The 20,301-nt window shown below is 44.0% G+C and overlaps 1 protein-coding gene across 3 annotated transcripts in view; it reads left to right on the top strand.

The window, feature by feature from the left end:
* Positions 1-20,301, top strand: part of NME4 (NME/NM23 nucleoside diphosphate kinase 4) — a 96,317-nt gene that overhangs the window by 35,719 nt on the left and 40,297 nt on the right. The gene's annotated exons all lie outside the window — the stretch shown is intronic.

Genomic DNA, 20,301 nt, shown 5'->3' on the forward strand with positions numbered 1-20,301 from the left:
TAGTCCCTATGTTCTAATGGGCTCCCAGTGGCATTGATAGCCCCATGTATGGCAGCCTTTTCAGCCCTTCTGATTTGCTTTTCACTTTCTCTTCTTCCTCTTTATCTATTTTATTCCCTTCTTTCGTATCTTTGACGCCCTCTGTATCTTTGGATTTGGGTCTTTCTCTCGTATCTGGTTCTGCAGTTTTCTTACCTGACGCTTCTTCGGCTCCATCTTCAGTCCCCACACTCTTATCCACTGACTTCCATAATGCCCCTTTTAACCCTTTACCAATATCATGTTTTTCTTCTTGGACAAGCCTTTACCGTTCCCCCCGACCTCTTGCTCTTCACTACTTCTTTGATTTCTCCACTCCTTGCCAATAAGGTATCTCCCCTTTTTCCAAGTCTATATTCTTCTCATCAAAGTCCAATTCACACTCTGACCTCATCCACCTCACCAAAACTCACACCCGGACGTTCCCCATCTCCTACTCCACCATAAAATTTTCTCCCAACAAAACTTTTTCTTTTTAATTGGAGATGTCTTCCGGATTTGTTGCTCCCTCGTTGTTGGGACGGTTGCACTGAACCTCTCCCTCTCTTCATGCCGGTCCCGCAGATCGCTCCCAACCTGGCCGGCTGTTCCTCACTGCATCTGTGCTGTTCATGCAGCCTGCTCTCTATGTTGCCCTGCAAGCTGCCAAAACTTGCGAGACTGTGGCCCGAAGTTTGCCCTGACGTAGGACCTCCTGAACTGCTTTGCTTGTCTCGGGCATCCACACCAATCTACCTGCACCTGTCTGCGGAGGGCTAGTACTAGCACCTACCAAATGCCTCTTGCCTGTTCCCTTGTTTAATAATTCCTCTTGACTTTTTAAATTGATTTGTTCACTTCTTACATTTCAGACTCCCCCACCCTCCCACCTCAGTCTCTGTTTTGTGTGTAGCTTTTAGGGGCTCATTACCTTCAACCCCTTCCCCCTATGTAGGTTTTATAGGCAGAAGTTCTCTCTCACTACTTGGAGCAGCTTCTGCAGAAAACTCTTTCTTGTGCAGCAAGCTTCTAAAAATCTGCACTTTTGCCCCAGCAACATTCATAGACTCACTGCACAACCTGCGATCCGGAGGCAGGGCCGAAGCCGCATGCCTCTCGCCATTTTAATTTCCATCTGAGAAATCCCCCGGGGCCCGCCCTTCACTCCTCCCTCTATTAATAGAAGACGCGGAAGCGCAAGCACGGCCTGTCCTCATTTCTCAAAACACTCTGAGGACTTCAACAATGGTGAGCTGTGCGCTGCCTGCTTTGCCTCCACAACTTTTATCTTAATTTGGCTTACCTCCCATAGACAAGCATTTTCACCTTTTATGCGTTGTTGTGGCGGCGAGCAAGACAATATCGCCACTGCAACTCCTCCTGACGCAGCGCGCTTCGTGCCCTCAAGCCGAACCCAAGCTTGGACAAAACGCCCAGTTAAATCATATCCTCTCTGCCTGCCTCACAAAGCATGTGGAGCACTTCCCTTACCGCTGCCGCTTTGTCCTCCCTAATCCAACATATATTTCTGACTAATCAGACAAATTTTCTTTACGCCTGAACTATAGGGCCACAGCGTTGGAATGACGCTTAGCTCTCTAACGGTTATTTTTAACCGTTACTCCGCCCACCCTTAAAAACTCGTCAGTCAAGACACCCCATGGGCCTAGGTTTTACCACCCGCCGAAAAACGCCGGGGTGGACACCCTATGGATGCCACCCCCAGGAGCCCCCATTCGTACGCGCCGCAGCTGAAAGATCTGCCAGGCCCTTCTTGGCATGCTTGACAAATCTGCTCATGTTATGCTGCTTTACTGCTGCTACAAAGTGCAATAACATCTACTGCCTGCTTGTTAGTCACACAACGTAAACCCGTAGCAATACGGAAATAAAATGGATACATTGATAAGTCGTTTACGGTTCACCAAGTGATTCAGTGAATCTTTTAGCAAAGCTCTAAGTTGATTTTATAAGCGTGTAAAGATAAGATCTGATCAGGCTTGGCTGGAAAACAGTTCACGTTTCAGTTGGTGGAACAGTGGCGTTCCCTCCACATCTCTTATGGGAATGGTGGAGGGTGGGGGAGGGGGAAGTTTATAACTGGTAAGGTTCTGTCTAGGGCGGGACCACTGATATCTCTGAGGATGGGGGCCGAACCCTAACTCCATTGTTCCAGCCCCATGGGCCCCTCCATCAGAGCTGTTGAATCAGCCACTACTACCTTTCACTGAATAGCAGCGATTGTTTGTGGTAGTATGTGAGCCTACATGTTTACTTAAATGTTTTGTAACTTTCAATATTGTGCATATGTAGCAATACCTACATCAATAGAAAATCATGTTTAAACATTTTAAAAGTGTGTGTGTGTATGTGTATATATATGTATGTGTGTATATATATGTTCGATGGCATGTGTAGCTGCAGATACACATGCTGTGCACATCCCGCCATCTGGTGTTGGGCTCGGAGTGTTACAAGTTGTTTTTCTTCGAAGAAGTCTTTTCGAGTCACGAGACCGAGGGACTCCTCCCATTTCGACTCCATTGCGCATGGGCGTCGACTCCATCTTAGATTGTTTTTTTTCTGCCATCGGGTTCGTACGTGTTCCTTTTCGCTCCGTGTTTCGGGTCGGAAAGTTAGTTAGAATCTCGGAAAAATCATCGGTATTGTTTGCGTTCGGTATCGGGTTAGTTACAACAGATCGACACGGAATTAAGAAGAGCTTCGGTGGCCCTTTGGTGTTTTCTTCCATCCCCGTCGGGGCCTGGTCGGCCCGGCCACGTGTCTCTTCAAGGCTGATGGAACGGACCCCATTCCGCTTCTGTCCAGAATGCCATAACAAGTATCCATATACAGATCAACATCTGGTCTGTAACTTGTGTTTGTCACCAGACCACAAGGAGGATACATGTGAGTCCTGTCGAGCGTTTCGGTCCAGGAAGACACTCAGGGACCGAAGAGCAAGAAGACTGCAAATGGCGTCGGCGCCGACAGGACAAGAGCGTTTCGAGGAGGAGGAAGAAACATTCTCCACCCAGGAGTCGGACTCTGAGGAGATCGATCCCGAGGAAACGCCGAAAACCGTGAGTAAGACGTCGAAAACAAAAACTCACGAGAAAAGCGCTAAAGCCCAGGGGACGCCACCGCCAACAGGCCATGGCTTAACCCGAAAAGTAGGTGACTGTTCATCGGCACCGAAAAAGGGCGAGCTGGTGTCGAAGTCATCCGACTCCGGTCGAGATACCAGCACACAGCAATCTCGGGCCCGAGATAGTGGCTCAGAGAAGATTCGGCACCGAGACAGCGGCACCGAAACGGGTCGGCACCGAGAGAGCACGACGCCGAAAGTAAAAAAGGTTTCGTCGGAGCCGAAAAAAGCAGCCGAAAAGGTTTCGGTACCGAAATATCCGGCCTCGGAACCGAAAACAAGTTCCTACACTGAGGAACAAGGACTGTCCACACAAATGAATAGATTTGGACAGGAATTACAGGCAATAGAGCCAGATCACACACAAAGACGGCTCTTTATTAAAAAAGATACAGGGAAGATCAGCACTCTTCCTCCAGTCAAAATGAAACGCAAGCTTGCCTTCCAAGACAAAGACAAACAGCCACACGCAAAGGTGGCTAAACAAGTAACACCACCACCATCCCCACATCACTCTCCGCAACCATCACCGGTAGCCACTCCACCAATGATGCAATCCCCAACTCATACAGGAATGAGTCAAGATGACCCTGACGCATGGGACCTTTATGACGCACCAGTGTCAGACAATAGTCCAGAATGCTATCCAGCTAAACCATCGCCACCAGAGGATAGTACAGGCTACGCACAGGTGGTGTCAAGAGCAGCTGCATTTCATAATGTCAGCCTTCATTCAGAGCCCATTGAAGACGACTTTCTTTTTAATACACTGTCGTCCACACACAGCCAATATCAGAGTCTTCCTATGCTACCCGGAATGCTAAAACACTCCAAACAAGTGTTTGAGGAGCCTGTTAAAGGGAGAGCCATTACTCCAAGAGTAGATAAAAAATATAAACCACCACCAACAGACCCAGTGTACATTACACAACAGCTAACACCAGACTCTGTTGTAGTGGGAGCAGCGCGCAAAAGAGCCAACTCTCATACTTCAGGAGATGCACCACCTCCAGATAAAGAAAGTCGAAAATTCGATGCTGCAGGCAAAAGGGTGGCGGCACAGGCAGCAAACCAGTGGCGTATTGCAAATTCGCAAGCTTTGCTAGCCAGATATGATAGGGCCCATTGGGATGAGATGCAACACCTTATTGAACATTTACCCAAGGAGTTCCAAAAAAGAGCGCAGCAAGTAGTAGAAGGACAGGGTAGCTCAAATAATCAGATACGGTCAGCAATGGATGCTGCAGACACAGCTGCTAGAACTGTCAACACAGCTGTAACAATAAGGAGACATGCATGGCTGCGTACATCAGGATTTAAACCAGAGATACAGCAAGCTGTGCTGAATATGCCATTCAACGGACAGCAGTTGTTTGGGCCGGAGGTGGACACTGCGATCGAAAAACTTAAAAAAGACACTGACTCGGCCAAAGCCATGGGTGCACTCTACTCCCCACAGAGCAGAGGCACATTTCGAAAGACACAATTTCGAGGGGGGTTTCGAGGGCAAACCACAGAAGCCACAACCTCACAAACAAAGCCCACTTACCAGAGCCAGTATCAGTGGGGAGGTTTTCGGGGACAATATAGAGGGGGACAATTTCAAAGGAACAGAGGAAAGTTCCAAAGTCCCAAAACTCCTCCAAACAAGCAGTGACTTCAAGGTCACAAATCCCCAACACATAACACCTGTGGGGGGGAGACTAACCAAGTTTTACAAACATTGGGAGGAAATAACAACAGACACTTGGGTCTTAGCAATTATCCAGCATGGTTATTGCATAGAATTTATCAAATTCCCTCCAAACATTCCACCGAAAACACACAATATGTCAAAACAACATATAGATCTTCTAGGACTAGAAGTTCAGGCATTGCTACAAAAAGAAGCAATAGAGTTAGTACCAAAACAACAAATAAACACAGGAGTTTACTCCCTGTACTTTCTAATACCCAAAAAAGACAAGAGTCTGAGACCTATACTAGATCTCAGAACATTAAATACCTACATCAAATCAGATCACTTTCACATGGTTACATTACAAGACGTAATCCCACTGCTCAAACAACAAGACTACATGACAACACTAGACCTAAAGGATGCATATTTCCATATACCAATACATCCTTCACACAGAAAGTACCTAAGGTTTGTATTCCAAGGGATACATTACCAATTCAAAGTGTTGCCATTCGGAATAACAACTGCACCAATAGTTTTTACAAAATGCCTAGCAGTAGTAGCTGCACATATCCGAAGGCAGCAAATACATGTGTTCCCGTACCTAGACGATTGGTTAATCAAAACCAACACGCTAAGACGGTGTTCACAACATACAAAATATGTCATAGAAATCCTCCACAAACTAGGTTTCTCAATCAATTACACAAAGTCACACCTTCTGCCGTGTCAAACACAGCAATACTTAGGAGCAACAATCAACACAGCAAAAGGGATTGCCACTCCAAGTCCACAAAGAGTTCACACATTTCACAATGTGATACAGACCATGTATCCAAATCAAAAGATACAAGTCAAACTGGTGATGAAACTACTAGGCATGATGTCTTCATGCATAGCCATTGTCCCAAACGCAAGGTTGCACATGCGGCCCTTACAACAGTGCCTAGCACCACAATGGTCACAAGCACAGGGTCAGCTTCTAGATCTGGTGTTGATCGACCGCCAAACATACATCTCGCTTCAATGGTGGAACAGTATAAATTTAAACCGAGGGCGGCCTTTCCAAGACCCAGTGCCAGAATACGTAATAACAGATGCTTCCATGATAGGGTGGGGAGCACACCTCAATCAACACACCATCCAAGGACAATGGGACATACAGCAAAAACAGTTTCACATAAATCACTTAGAACTGTTAGCGGTATTTCTAGCGCTCAAAGCATTTCAACCCATAATAAGACACAAACACATTCTTGTCAAAACAGACAACATGACAACAATGTATTACCTAAACAAACAGGGAGGCACACACTCAACACAGTTGTGTCTCCTAACACAGAAAATATGGCATGGGGCGATTCACAACCACATTCGCCTAATAGCACAATTTATTCCAGGAATTCAGAACCAGTTAGCAGACAATCTCTCTCGGGATCACCAACAGATCCACGAATGGGAGATTCACCCCCAAATACTAAACACTTACTTCCAAATGTGGGGAATACCACAAATAGATCTATTTGCAACAAAAGAAAACTCAAAATGCCAAAACTTCGCATCCAGGTACCCACAACATCAGTCTCCGGGCAATGCACTATGGATGAACTGGTCAGGGATATTTGCGTACGCTTTTCCCCCTCTCCCACTTCTTCCATATCTAGTAAACAAGTTGAGTCAAAACAAACTCATACTAATAGCACCAACATGGGCAAGGCAACCTTGGTACACAACACTACTAGACCTTTCAGTAGTACCTCATGTCAAACTGCCAAACAGGCCAGATCTGTTAACACAACACAAACAACAGATCAGACATCCAAATCCAGCATCGTTGAATCTAGAAATTTGGCTCCTGAAATCCTAGAATTCGGGCACTTAGACCTCACACAGGAATGTATGGAGGTCATAAAACAAGCTAGAAAACCTACCACTAGACACTGCTATGCAAATAAGTGGAAAAGATTTGTTTATTACTGCCATAATAATCAAATTCAACCTTTACACGCATCTGCAAAAGAAATAGTAGGATACTTACTACATTTGCAAAAATCTAGCCTAGCTTTCTCTTCCATTAAAATACATCTTACGGCAATTTCTGCTTACCTACAAATTACGCACTCAATTTCATTGTTTAGGATACCAGTCATAAAGGCGTTTATGGAAGGCCTAAAGAGAATTATACCACCAAGAACACCACCAGTTCCTTCATGGAACCTCAACATTGTCCTAACACGACTCATGGGTCCACCTTTTGAGCCCATGCACTCTTGTGAAATGCAATACTTAACGTGGAAAGTTGCATTTTTAATTGCCATCACATCTCTAAGAAGAGTGAGTGAAATTCAAGCATTTACCATTCAAGAACCATTTATTCAAATACACAAAAATAAAGTTGTTCTACGGACCAATCCTAAATTTTTACCAAAAGTAATCTCACCGTTCCACTTAAATCAAACGGTAGAATTACCAGTGTTCTTCCCAGAGCCAGATTCTGTAGCCGAAAGAGCACTACATACATTAGACATCAAAAGAGCACTAATGTACTACATCGACAGAACAAAACTAATTCGAAAGACAAAACAACTATTTATCGCCTTTCAAAAACCTCATACAGGAAATCCAATTTCAAAACAAGGCATTGCTAGATGGATAGTTAAGTGCATTCAAGCCTGCTATCTTAAAGCTAAAAGAGAACTGCCTATTACACCAAAGGCACACTCAACCAGAAAGAAAGGTGCTACCATGGCCTTTCTAGGAAATATTCCAATGAACGAAATATGTAGGCAGCAACATGGTCTACACCTCATACATTTACCAAGCACTACTGTGTAGATGTGCTAACTGCACAACAAGCAACAGTAGGTCAAGCTGTATTAAGAACATTATTTCAAACTACTTCAACTCCTACAGGCTGAACCACCACTTTTGGGGAGATAACTGCTTACTAGTCTATGCACAGCATGTGTATCTGCAGCTACACATGCCATTGAACGGAAAATGTCACTTACCCAGTGTACATCTGTTCGTGGCATGAGTCGCTGGAGATTCACATGCGCCCACCCGCCTCCCCGGGAGCCTGTAGCCGTTTAGAAGTAGATCTTAAACATTTGTACATTTGTAAATATATTACTTAAAACTTTATTATGTACATACGCATTCACTTCATTGCATGGGCACTATTACTAGCATACACAACTCCTACCTCACCCTCTGCGGGCAAAACAATCTAAGATGGAGTCGACGCCCATGCGCAATGGAGTCGAAATGGGAGGAGTCCCTCGGTCTCGTGACTCGAAAAGACTTCTTCGAAGAAAAACAACTTGTAACACTCCGAGCCCAACACCAGATGGCGGGATGTGCACAGCATGTGAATCTGCAGCGACTAATGCCACGAACAGATGTACACTGGGTAAGTGACACTCTCCATATGTGTATATATATGTTCGATGGCATGTGTAGCTGCAGATACACATGCTGTGCACAGTCCGCCGTCTGGTGTTGGGCTCGGAGTGTTACAAGTTGTTTTTCTTCGAAGAAGTCTTTTCGAGTCACGAGACCGAGGGACTCCTCCCCTTTCGGTTCCATTGCGCATGGGCATCGACTCCATCTTAGATTGTTTTTTTTCCGCCATCGGGTTCGGACGTGTTCCTTTTCGCTCCGTGTTTCGGGTCGGAAAGTTAGTTAGAATCTCGGAAAAAATCGTCGGTATTGTTTCGTTCGGTATCGGGTTAGTTAGAACAAATCGACACCGAATCTTGAAGAGCTCCGGTGGCCCTTCGGGGTAATTTCGATCCCCCGTCGGGGCCTAGTCGGCCCGACTGCGTGCGACTTCAAGACTGATGGAACGGACCCCGTTCCGCTTCTGTCCTAAATGCCATAACAAATATCCGTATACGGATCAGCATCTGGTCTGTAACTTGTGCCTGTCCCCGGAGCACAAGGAGGATACGTGTGAAGCCTGTCGAGCGTTTCGGTCGAGGAAGACGCTCAGAGACCGAAGAGCCAGAAGATTGCAAATGGCGTCCACGCCGACAGGACAACATCGGTTCGAGGACGAAGAGGAAGCGTTCTCCATCCACGAGTCGGATTCGGGGGAATCCGACGCCGAAGACTTAACAACCGTGAGTAAGATGTCGAAAATTAGGACTCACGAAAAGTCCACAAAAGCCCAGGGGACGCCACTGCCAACAGGCCATGGCTTAACCCAAAAACTAGGTGACCGAGCCAAGGCACCGAAAAAGGGCATGCTGGTGTCGAAGTAAGTAGACTCCGGTCGAGATACCGCCACACAGCAACCTCGGAGCCGAGACACCGGCTCAGGGAAAAATCGGCGCAGAGACAGCGGCACCGAAGATGTTCGGCACCGAGATACCATGCCGAAATCAAAGAAATCTTCTTCGGAGCCTAAAAAGCCTACCGAAACGGTTTCGGTACCGAAAAAAGCCTCGGAACCGAAAATTAGTTCCTATACAGAGGAACAAGGACTAAACACCCAATTGCATAGATTTGGTGAAGAGCTTCAAACTGTAGAAACTGACTACACTCAAAGGAGGCTTCACATCCAGGAAGACACAGGGAAGATAACCACTCTTCCCCCAATCAAGATGAAAAGGAAACTTGTTTTTCAACAAGGGGGCAAGCAACCACAAGCAAAGGTGGTAAAGAAAGTAACACCACCACCTTCTCCACCACAATCAACACATGCATCACCGGCGCAAACTCCACCACTAACGCACTCACCAGCTCATACCACAATGAGCCAGGATGATCCCGATGCATGGGACCTCTACGACGCCCCAGTGTCTGACAATAGTCCAGACTCATATCCAACTAAACCGTCACCACCTGAGGACAGTACATCATATGCACAGGTGGTCACAAGGGCAGCCGAATTCCACAATGTCTCACTACATTCGGAACCTATTGAGGATGACTTTCTCTTTAACACCCTGTCCTCCACCCATAGCCAGTATCAAAGCCTTCCCATGCTCCCAGGAATGCTAAGGCACTCAAAACAAATATTTCAGGAGCCAGTTAAAGGCAGAGCCATAACTCCAAGGGTGGAGAAAAAATATAAGGCACCTCCCACAGACCCAATATTTATTACAACACAACTAACACCGGACTCAGTAGTTGTGGGGGCAGCTCGTAAAAGAGCCAACTCTCATACATCAGGCGACGCACTACCTCCAGACAAGGAGAGCCGCAAATTTGATGCAGCGGGAAAAAGAGTTGCAGCACAAGCAGCAAATCAGTGGCGTATCGCCAACTCGCAAGCACTCTTGGCAAGATACGACAGGGCTCATTGGGATGAAATGCAACATCTCATCGAACACCTTCCCAAGGAGTTCCAAAAAAGAGCGCAACAAGTGGTGGAAGAGGGACAAAGTATCTCGAACAATCAGATACGGTCTTCCATGGATGCAGCCGATACAGCTGCAAGGACAATAAACACTGCAGTCACAATACGGAGGCACGCTTGGCTGCACACTTCTGGGTTCAAACCCGAAATCCAACAGGCTGTGCTCAATATGCCGTTTAATGAACAGCAATTGTTTGGGCCGGAGGTAGACCCTGCCATTGAAAAACTAAAAAAGGACACCGATACAGCCAAAGCCATGGGCGCACTCTACTCCCCGCAGAGCAGAGGCACATTTCGGAAGACACCTTTTAGGGGAGGGTTTCGGGGTCAACCCACAGAAACCAACACTTCACAGACAAGACCACCTACCTACCAGGGTCAATATCAAAGGGGAGGTTTTCGGGGACAATATAGAGGAGGCCAATTCCCAAGAAGTCGGGGAAAATTTCAAGGTCCCAAAACCCCTCAAAATAAACAGTGACTCACAAGTCACACAACCCCATCACACCACACCAGTGGGGGGAAGACTAAGCCAATTCTACGAATCTTGGGAAGAAATAACAACAGACACTTGGGTCTTTGCAATAGCCATGTTGGATAATTGCTTAGAATTTCACAAATTCCCTCCAAACGTCCCACCGAAAACACACAATTTGTCAAAACAGCATATAGATCTTCTAGGACTAGAAGTTCAAGTATTACTACAAAAGGATGCAATAGAATTAGTACCAAGCCTACACAAAAACACAGGAGTTTACTCACTGTATTTTCTAATACCAAAGAAGGACAAAACTCTGAGACCAATACTAGATCTCAGAACACTAAATACCTACATCAAATCAGACCACTTTCACATGGTCACATTACAAGACGTAATCCCACTGCTCAAACAGCAAAACTACATGACAACATTAGACCTAAAGGATGCGTATTTCCACATACCGATACATCCTTCCCACAGGAAATACCTAAGGTTCATATTCAAAGGAATACATTACCAATTCAAAGTGTTGCCATTCGGAATAACAACTGCGCCGAGAGTCTTTACAAAATGCCTGGCAGTAGTAGCTGCACATATCAGAAGGCAGCAGATACACGTGTTCCCTTACATAGACGACTGGTTAATCAAGACCAACACGCTAACAAGGTGTTCACGTCACACACAGTATGTCATACAGACCCTTCACAAGCTGGGTTTCTCCATCAACTATGCAAAGTCACACCTTTTGCCGTGTCAAACACAGCAATACTTAGGAGCGACAATCAACACAACAGAAGGGATAGCCACTCCAAGTCCACAAAGGGTTCAAACATTTCACAAGGTGATACAGGCCATGTATCCAACACAAAAGATACAAGCAAAAATGGTATTAAAACTCCTAGGCATGATGTCTTCATGCATAGCCATTGTCCCAAACGCAAGATTGCACATGCGGCCCTTACAACAATGCCTAGCATCACAATGGTCACATGCACAGGGTCAACTTCTAGATCTGGTGTTGATCGACCGCCAAACATACATCTCGCTTCTATGGTGGAACAGTACAAATTTAAACAAAGGGCGGCCTTTCCAAGACCCAGTGCCACAATACGTCATAACAACTGATGCTTCCATGACAGGGTGGGGAGCACACCTCAATCAACACAGCATCCAAGGACAATGGGACATACATCAAAGGAAGTTTCACATAAATCACTCAGAACTGTTAGCAGTATTTCTAGCGTTGAAAGCATTTCAACCCATGATAACCCACAAATACATTCTTGTCAAAACAGACAACATGACAACAATGTATTATTTAAACAAACAGGAGGGGGACACACTCGACACAGTTGTGTCTCCTAACACAAAAAATATGTTATTGGGCAATTCACAACCACATTCGCCTAAAAGCACAATTTATTCCAGGGATCCAGAACCAGCTAGCAGACAATCTCTCTCGGGATCACCAACAAGTCCACGAATGGGAAATTCACCCCCAAATACTGAACACTTACTTTCAAATTTGGGGAACACCTCAAATAGATCTATTTGCAACAAAAGAAAACGCAAAATGCCAAAACTTCGCATCCAGGTTCCCACACCATCAATCCCAAGGCAATGCTCTGGATGAATTGGTCAGGGATATTTGCGTACGCTTTTCCCCCTCTCCCTCTCCTTCCATATCTAGTAAACAGATTGAGTCAAAACAAACTCATACTAATAGCACCAACATGGGCAAGACAACCTTGGTATACAACACTACTAGACCTGTCAGTAGTACCTCATGTCAAGCTACCCAACAGACCAGATCTGTTAACACAACACAAACAACAGATCAGCCATCCAAACCCAGCATCGCTGAATCTAGCAATTTGGCTCCTGAAATCCTAGAATTTGGACACTTAGACCTCACACAAGAGTGTGTGGAGGTCATAAAACAAGCTAGAAAACCTTCCACTATACACTGCTATGCAAATAAATGGAAAAGATTTGTTTGTTACTGCCATAATAACCAAATTCAACCATTGCACGCATCTCCAAAAGATGTAGTAGGATATTTACTACATTTGCAAAAATCAAATCTAGCTTTCTCTTCCATAAAGATACATCTCACCGCAATATCTGCTTACCTGAAGATTACTCATTCAACTTCCCTATTTAGAATACCTGTCATTAAAGCGTTTATGGAAGGCCTAAAGAGAATTATACCACCAAGGACACCACCTGTTCCTTCATGGAACCTCAACATTGTCTTAACAAGGCTCATGGGTCCACCTTTCGAACCCATGCATTCTTGTGAAATGCAATATTTAACGTGGAAAGTTGCATTTCTCATTGCCATCACATCTCTAAGAAGAGTGAGTGAGATTCAGGCATTTACCATACAAGAACCGTTTATTCAAATACACAAAAATAAGGTAGTTCTAAGAACAAATCCAAAATTCTTACCAAAGGTTATCTCACCGTTCCACTTAAATCAAACAGTAGAATTACCAGTGTTCTTCCCACAGCCAGATTCGGTAGCTGAAAGAGCACTACATACATTAGACATCAAGAGAGCACTAATGTACTACATTGACAGAACAAAACAAATTAGGAAGACAAAACAACTATTTATTGCCTTTCAAAAACCTCATACAGGAAATCCAATTTCACAACAAGGCATTGCCAGATGGATAGTTAAGTGTGTTCAAGCCTGCTATCTTAAAGCAAAAAGAGAGCTGCCTATTTCACCAAAGGCACACTCAACCAGAAAGAAAGGGGCTACCGTGGCCTTTCTAGGAAATATTCCAATGAACGAAATATGTAAGGCAGCAACATGGTCTACGCCTCATACATTTACCAAGCACTACTGTGTAGATGTGTTAACTGCACAACAAGCCACAGTAGGTCAGGCTGTACTAAGAACTTTATTTCAAACTACTTCCACTCCTACAGGCTGAACCACCGCTTTTGGGGAGATAACTGCTTACTAGTCTATGCACAGCATGTGTATCTGCAGCTACACATGCCATCGAACGGAAAATGTCACTTACCCAGTGTACATCTGTTCGTGGCATGAGTCGCTGCAGATTCACATGCGCCCACCCGCCTCCCCGGGAGCCTGTAGCCGTTTAGAAGTAGATCTTAAACAATTGTACATTTGTAAATATATTACTTTAACCTTTATTATGTACATACGTATTCATTCCATTGCATGGGCACTATGACTAACATACACAACTCCTACCTCACCCTCTGTGGGGAAAACAATCTAAGATGGAGTCGACGCCCATGCGCAATGGAACCGAAAGGGGAGGAGTCCCTCGGTCTCGTGACTCGAAAAGACTTCTTCGAAGAAAAACAACTTGTAACACTCCGAGCCCAACACCAGACGGCGGACTGTGCACAGCATGTGAATCTGCAGCGACTCATGCCACGAACAGATGTACACTGGGCAAGTGACATTTTCCATATATATATATATATATATATATATATATATATATATATATATATATATATGTGTGTGTGTGTGTATACACATATGAAAAATGTCACTTACCCAGTGTACATCTGTTTGTGGCATGTAGTGCTTCAGATTCACATGCTATGCATATCCGTTACGACATCTAGTGTTGGGCGTGGAGTGTTACAAGTTGTTTTTCTTCGAAGAAGTCTTTTCGGAGTCACGGGATCGAGTGACTCCTCCTCTCAGTTCCATTGCGCATGGGCATTGACTCCCTTGTTAGATTGTTTTCCCACAGAGGTTGAAGAAAGGAGTGATAGAGTATAGAAATATAAAGAGATGTCCATATATAAAGAGATATCAATGTAAATGTATATACATATGTACAAATGTAAAACTTAAACAACTACTGGCTTCCAGGGAGGAGGGAGTGTGCATGTGAATCTGCAGCACTACATGGCATCAACAGATGTACACTGGGTAAGTGACATTTTCTGTTCATTGGCATGTGTAGCTGCAGATACACATGCTATGCATAGACTACAAAGCAGTTAGTCCTCCCAAAAAGCAGTGGCTAGCCTGTAGGAGTTGAAGTTGTTTGGAATAACGTTTTTAAGACAGCCTTGCCTACAGTGGCTTGTTGCTGTGAGAACACATCAACACAATAGTGTTTTGTAAATGTATGGGGGGTTGACCATGTAGCTGCTTTACATATGTCAACCATTGGTATGTTTCCTAAAAAAAAGAAGCCACTGTTGCACCCTTCTTTCTTGTAGAATGTGCTTTAGAAGTGATCAAAAGTTGTCTCTTTGCTTTGATATAACATGTTTGTATACATCTAACAATCCATCTAGCTAAGCCTTGTTTTTATATAGGATTGCCTGTATGTGGTTGTTGGAAAGCAACAAAAAGTTGCTTTGTTTTTCTAAAATCTCCAGTTCTGTCTATGTAGTACATACGAGCTCTTTTGAGATCTAGGGTATGAAGAGCTCTTTCTGCCACAGAATCTGGTTGTGGAAAGAAGACTGACAATTCCACTGTTTGATTGATGTGTAAAGGAGATACTACTTTTGGTAGAAATTTTGGATTTGTTCGTAGTACAACCTTAAGTTAGTCTTTAAAGAAGTAATAGCCACAAGGAAGGTGACCTTCCATGCTAAAAAAAAATGAATTTGGCAAGAGTGCATGGGTTCAAAAGGTGGTCCCATGAGTCTGGTAAGCACAATATTTAAATTCCATGATGGAACTGGTGGTGTTCTGGGTGGAATGGTGCGTTTTAATCCTTCCATGAAGGCTTTGATAACTGGAACTCTGAATAGAGAAGTATGTTGAATAGTTTGTAAGTATGCAGATATTGCAGTAAGGTGTATTTTAATGGATGAATAAGCCAAATTTAATTTCTGCAAATGAAGCAAATAGCATACAATATCTTGTCTAGATGCTGTAAGTGGATCTCCTGTTTTAGATTGACAATAGTAGACAAATCTTTTCCACTTATTTGCGCAGCACTGTATAGTAGTAGGTTTGCATGCTTGTTTAATTACTTCCATACATTCTGATGGAAGATTTAAATAACCAAATTCTATGATTTCAGGAGCCAAATCGCTAGATTGAGAGCATCGGGGTTTGGATGCCTGATTTGACCTTTGTTTTGTGTTAACAAATCTGGCCTGCTTGGGAGTTTGGAATGAGGTACTACAGATAGGTCTAATAGTGTTATGTACCAAGGTTGGGATGCCCATGTTGGTGCTATGAGTATCATGTTGAGTGACGTTTGACGTAATTTGTTGACTAGAAATGGAAGGAGTGTGAGAGGGGAAAAAGCGTAAGCAAATATCCCTGACCAATTGATCCATAACAGTGCCCTTGGATAGGGGATGTGGGTGTCTGGATGCAAAGTTTTGTCATTTTGCGTTTTCGCTTGTTGCGAATAGATCCATGTCTGGGGTTCCCCATTTTTTTAAGTACTTTTTTGAAGTGCTGGTGAGTGAATCTCCCATTCGTGTGTCTGTTGGTGATTTCTGCTGAGGAGATATGCCAACTGATTGTCTATTCCTGGAATGTATTGTGCTAGTAGATGAATGTGATTGTGAATTGCCCATTTCCAAATTGTTTGGGCTAGAAGAAACAGCTGAGATGAATGTTTCCCCCCGTTTGTTGAGATAATACATGGTTGTCATGTTGTCTGTTTTTATGAGAATATTCTTCTGTTTGAGAAGGGGTTGAAATGCTTTTAGGGCAAGGAACACAGCTAATATTTCTAACTGGTTTATGTATAGCTGTTTCTATTTGACATCCCATTGACCTTGAATGGTTTTATTGTTTAGGTGAGCTCCCTAACCGATCATTGATGCATCTGTTGTAATTATGGTCCGAGGCACAGGGTCTTGAAATGGCCGCCCCTTCATTAAATTGCTGTGATTCCACCATTGAAGGGACATATGTGTTTGGCGGTCCATCAATACTAGATCTTGAAGTTGACCGTGTGCTTGTGATCATTGTTGTGCAATGTACTGTTGTAAAGGCCTCATGTTTAATCTTGCATATGGGACTATTGCAACGCAAGATGCCATCATTCCTAGAATCTTCATGATAAATCTTAGTGTATTGTTGATTTGGCTGTATGAGTGGTATTACATTTTGGAAAGCTTGTATCCTTTGTATATTTGGATACGCTAGAGCTAGCTGAGTATTTAGGATAGCACCTAGATAAGGTTCTACTTCTGCTGGTTGAAGGTGTGACTTTTGGTTGTGTAAGATTGCTTGATTTTATTAGCCAATCGTCTAGATATGGAAAGACATGGGTGTGTTGTCTTCTCAAGTATGCCGCTACTACTGCTAGACACTTTGTGAACACCCTTGTTGTTATGCCAAATGGCAATACTTTAAACTGGTAGTGTTTTCCTGCTATGACAAACATGAGTTATTTTCTTTGTGCTGGGTGGATGGGTACGTGAAAGTACGCATCCTTGAGGTCTAGAGCAATCCTAAAATCTTGTTTTTGCAGTAGTGGAATAACATCTTGCTGAGTTACCATGTGTAGAGTGAGGGGCCTGAGGTCTAATATGGGCCTGAGGAATCCATCATTTTTGGGAATTAGGAAGTATAATGAGTATACTCCTGTTCCTTGTTAGGACTATGTAACTAATTCTGTTGCATGTTTGAGCAATAGAGATTGTACCTCTTGTTATAACAGAACTGTATGTTCTGGGGACAATTTGTGATATTTTGGTGGAATGTTTGGAGGGGTGGTTATCAGTTCTAGGCAACAGCCATTGTGGATAATTGATAGTACCCAGTTGTCTGTGGTAATATTTTGCCAATGAGAGTGGAACTGCTGTAGTCTTCCCCCCACAGGAGATGTGTGGAGTGGAAGGGAGGCAATGAAGTCCCTGCTTAAGTTGTGGTGTTGTTTGTTTAGAGGTTTGGAATTTACCTCCATTTCTAAAGTATTGACCTCTATATGATCCTCTAAACCCACCTCGTTGATACTGGGTTTGTTGTGGTTGCTTTGTTTGTGAGGTGGAAGCCTCTGAGGATTGTGCTTTAAAACCTCCTCAAAACTGTGGCCCGCGAAATGAATCTCTATATGGGGTGGGGTACAAAGCGCCCATTGCTTTCGCAGTATCTGAGTTCTTTCTCAGTTTTTCAGTAGTGGTGTCCACTTCTTGGCCAAAGAGGTGCTTTTTATCAAAAGGCATGTTAAGTACAGCCTGTTGAATTTCTAGTTTAAAACCAGATGAGCGCAGCCATGCATGTCTTCTGAATGGTAATGGCAGTGTTTACGTTCCCTGCAGCTGTATCAGCAGCATCAAGGGCAGATTTTATTTGATTATTACTAATCTCTTGCCGCTCCTCTACTGCTTGCTGTGCCCTCTTCTGGTGTTCTTTTGGGAGATGCTGTATAATATCCTGCATTTCATCCCAATGGGCCCTATCATAGTGGGCTAGCAGTGCCTGAGAATTGGCAATTATCCATTGATTTGCTGCCTGTGTTTTTTTTTCTCCTGCTGCATCATATTTTCTGCTCTCCTTATCAGGAGGAGGTGCATCTCCTGAAGACTGGCTATTTGCCCTCTTTCTTGCTGCACTGACTGCCACTGAATCCAGAGGGACCTGATGAGTAATGTAATCTGGGTCACAGGGTGCAGGCTTATACTTTTTATCTTTTCTAGGTGTGATAATCCTAGATTTTACAGGCTCCCTAAAAATGTAGTCTGCGTGTTTTGCCATGCCTGGTAGCATTGGGAGACACTGGTACTTAGAACATGTTGAAGATGGTGTATTAAATAAGAAATCTTCTTCCAGTGGTTCTGAATGCATGGTTACCCCACGATAAGCTGCTGCCTTGGATATGACCTGGTTGTATGCAGTGGTATCTTCTAGTGAAGATGGTTTTGATGGGTAAGTATTTGGGTCATTATCTGGGATGGGATCAGGGTCATAAGGATCCAATGGGTCTTCCATATCTCCTTGTGAATAAAATTAGTGTGTTGGAGAAGGCATTGGTGGAGGGCTAGTGTGAGGTGAGACAGATAATTGTGGAGAATGAGGAGGAGAAGTATGAAGAGGTATTGGCTTCTCCTTTTGCTTGTGGCTGTACAGAGTCCAGTTCCTCTTGGAAAGGCAGCTTTCTTTTTGTTTTTAAAGGAGGTGCAGTAACAATCCTTACTGTCTTTATGGATGTGTATTCTGGATTGTCTCATCTGTAATTTGTAAAATGGGCTCAATGTCCGACTCTTCCTCAGAGGTGTTATGGGTTTCTCTGTTTTTTTGAAAGACCTTGTTCCTCTTACATGGGGATTTTTTCGGTTCCGAAGTTTGTTGTTTTTTCGGTACCAAAATGTAGTGGAAGGTGTCGGCTCCGAAGCGGACTGCTGAATTTTCCACTCCAAAGAAAGTTTTTTTTACTGGAGTCCAAAATTGAGCCTTTGATAGATTTACTCGACTCCGAAGTAGACAGAGGAGTGGCCTTTTTCGGCGCGACCCTGAAGGACGGTCGCTGACAGTCTTTTTTCGAGCCGAACCATGGCCTTCCGGCAGTGGTGTACCCAAGGCCTTAGAATGTTTTTTTGTGAAGGGGTGTAGGGGTAGACGTACTCACATACTGTCCAGCTGTGATGGGTCTGTTGTCCTCCAATTCCTGTTCGGAGTCTGTGTCTTAGATGGAGACTGCTGTTTGCACCTGCTCTTCTTCAGCAACGTGGAGATGCTCACTGCTTTTCAACGACATTTTGAGTCTTCTAGCACTGCGATCTCAAAGTCTTTTTTGAACAAAACGATCGACAGGCCTCACAATTTTCCTCCCGATGGTCTGGAGAAAGGCACAAATTACAAACCAAGTGCTGGTCTGTATAGGGATACTTCGCGCGGCATAGAGGGCAGAATCGGAATAGAGTCCGTTGCATCAGGCATTCTACGCGGTAGGCCTGAATAGGCATAGTTGGGCGCACGCGCCCCAAAGGGTGAAAAATAAGGTTTGTTCCCAGGGCCTTTGAACAATGTTGAGAAATGGGGACGTAATTATTGCAGCCAAGGGCACATAGTAAATTGGTTGCAAAGGTCTAGTTTGGTGTATTTAATGAGCAGACTTAAGGGGACACTGGTGTAGAGCACATCATACTAGTGAATTTGAGAAACATAGGCAAAACTGCTTGGAAACTCAGCAGTTTGGAATGCACCATTATATCTCCTGCACTGTACCCCAAGAAATCCTCCTTTCAACAGCCCAAGATTTTTTGTTCTTTGGGATGGTTACAAATTCCTTAAAACAATGGGCAGTCAGGAGCTTCATCTGAATTTATTGTGCCTTACCAGGACTAGGGGGTTTGGATTGAAACAAGCAATATTTGCTTTTGTGTAATTGGGTAAAATGTCTGAAAAATGGCATTAAATTACATGGGATACAACACCAGCACTAGGTGAAAAGTGCATCTTAATGTCCCTTTTCGTTCAGAGGTACGTTTACATTAAGTACAGCAAAAACACAAGCTCCGAAATAGCAGCCACTAGCATCCTGTTTGTTAGCTTTGTTCTCATCAGCTCGCAATACGTTTTTACCATAAATGGTGCGTAATTCTTAGGTTGCACAATAGTGCAATTTTGGGGATTTCACTTAATAAGTTACATGCGATAACTATGGCAAAATTTATATGCT

Source organism: Pleurodeles waltl, chromosome 10 (genome assembly GCF_031143425.1).
Source record: "Pleurodeles waltl isolate 20211129_DDA chromosome 10, aPleWal1.hap1.20221129, whole genome shotgun sequence".
Classification (NCBI taxonomy): Eukaryota; Metazoa; Chordata; class Amphibia; order Caudata; family Salamandridae; genus Pleurodeles; species Pleurodeles waltl.